This window comes from Galeopterus variegatus, unplaced genomic scaffold, assembly GCF_000696425.1.
Source record: "Galeopterus variegatus unplaced genomic scaffold, G_variegatus-3.0.2 Scaffold162, whole genome shotgun sequence".
NCBI lineage: Eukaryota > Metazoa > Chordata > Mammalia > Dermoptera > Cynocephalidae > Galeopterus > Galeopterus variegatus.
Window position 1 is genome coordinate 838,476 of NW_007726273.1, and position 1,564 is coordinate 840,039.

Consider the following 1,564-nt stretch of genomic DNA (forward strand, 5'->3'; position numbering starts at 1 on the left):
ACGGGTGGGGGGCGGGGGGCTGGGGATTGGGGTTTCCACCAGTTCTGAGAAGTGTGGGGTTGGCACGGACAGAGGAATGCTGGTGAGGGGTCAGGATGACCTTGTGAACAGGACCTGGTGTGGAAGGGAGATCTGGAATCAGGTCAGTGAGGAAATCTGGGTTTGGGAACCAGGAGGCCCCAGGGTTTCCAGGAAGAAACTGAGGTTGAGGGAGGGAGGGAAAAGGGGCCAGGCTTGGGGTGGGGGGATCGAGGGGATCAGCCTGAGAACTCTGTAGACTGAGGGACCTCTGAGCTCAATCCCTCCTCCTCCTCCAGGCCTGGGGGCAGGGGCTCCAGACTCACCATCCTGAAAGCCCTTTCACTCAGCGGTTCTCCCACTTGAGCATGCATCCAGTCACATTTTAAAGCCCTTGACAGTCACTTGTTAAATCACAGATTGCTGAGTTTCTGATTCAGTAGGTCTGGGGCAAGTCTGCATCTCTGAAAGGTTCCCAGGTGCTGCTGTTTCTGGTCACAAGTGGGATCACGAAAGGCGAGCCACTCACTCAGAGCATCCCCGCCTGCCTGGCCAGCATCAGTGCAGATCAAGGCATAGGCCCAAATATATTCCTTCATCCAACAGACATTTACAAACCGCCAGAATCTATGCTGGGTGAATAAACCAACCTTCAACTTATCTCCCTTTGCTTCTGGAATATGTGTACTGAGTGTTCTGGACATTGAGGAAACCCCCCAGGTTGCCACCCAAGAAAAAAGAGCCTGCTGCTAACCCCCCTCTGGGCCCTGCTGCTTGTGGAGAATAACAGAAGGTTCCCACTAGATCTCCTGGAATTGGCCCCTCACTGCTTACTTGCCGGTTTACGCCTTCTTTGGTTTTAGCTGAAAGGCCCATTCTTGGGCTCTGCTGTAACCATTGAGGCCCAGATCGAGAATCCCTCCTCCCTCGATGGAGAGGCCTTTGGGTACTCAGGCAATTGGGACTGAAGGCTGCTCCCCTTCAGTCCTATGGGAAGGTGGTGGCCTGGGGCCATGTACTCTCCAGGCTGTTCTGCTGCTGCTGTGTGTGAAAGCACCTGGGACCCCTGGCAACTGGTACCAGCGTGGGCATTTTCTTGGGGGTTGTTGGGTACAGGACTAAGACGGTAAGAGGAAGGTTGTGGGTTGGGTAAGAAAGGATCTGGCTGGGAAGGGGGGCATCCCTGGGTGTGTCTCCCAGAGGAAGGCCTGTTGGGCCTTGGCTTTGGGAGACAGAGAGAAGATTAATTTTAGAAGCTCTTTTTGCTAGAAAATAAAACTTAAAATAAAACAATAAAGTAAAAGCATTATTTGGTCATAAAACTTAGCACCATTCATAAAAACGATTATATTCTGACTCCTTCCTCATTAAATGTGTGGGAAGAGAAAAATGACCTATTGCTAGGCAGTAGTCTCCTAACTGCTCTCTTAGCCTTTAATATTAACCCATTTAATCATTCTGAAACTGCAAGTGTGGTCAATTGACTCAGTTGCTCAAAACTTTCAGCTCCCTGTTGCCTATGGGATAAAGTCCCAAGTCTCCAGCT